This window comes from Penaeus monodon, chromosome 32 (genome assembly GCF_015228065.2).
Source record: "Penaeus monodon isolate SGIC_2016 chromosome 32, NSTDA_Pmon_1, whole genome shotgun sequence".
Taxonomy (NCBI): domain Eukaryota; kingdom Metazoa; phylum Arthropoda; class Malacostraca; order Decapoda; family Penaeidae; genus Penaeus; species Penaeus monodon.
Window position 1 is genome coordinate 21,061,921 of NC_051417.1, and position 417 is coordinate 21,062,337.

Consider the following 417-nt stretch of genomic DNA (forward strand, 5'->3'; position numbering starts at 1 on the left):
CCTAAAAATAAATAAAAATAAAAGACAACACATAAGCTCGTAAGATTGCAGATCAGTGCATAAATGCCATGAACATCACGCAGATCGCCGTTGCTTGCTTACGAGAGAGAGCTACAGGCGGGTGGGGGGTGAGTAGGGAGAGGGCTGCTGCCTCCCTAACGCTCTCCTTTACACCACAAATGAGAAAACACTGCCGCAGTTTCTCGTGAAAATGAAATCTCACCAGCTGGGACCAAGTAATTAGGAATTAAGTTTGGGCGCAGATGGGGTTCACGCACGGTCCAGCGACGCGACAGGGCGACGCGACAGGGCGAAGGGACAGGTTTCTGCTGACGGCAGGGAGCTGGTAGGGGGAAGGGGGGGCCTACGGGGGTCTACATATGGGGGTGCTGAATGAGACTGGAGCAGGTTAAAGCC

At 53.0% G+C, this 417-nt stretch overlaps 1 protein-coding gene across 1 annotated transcript in view; it reads right to left on the bottom strand.

The window, feature by feature from the left end:
• The window catches only part of LOC119593603, a gene marked incomplete at its 5' end in the record, with an annotated part of 118,927 nt that overhangs the window by 32,307 nt on the left and 86,203 nt on the right, over positions 1–417 (bottom strand).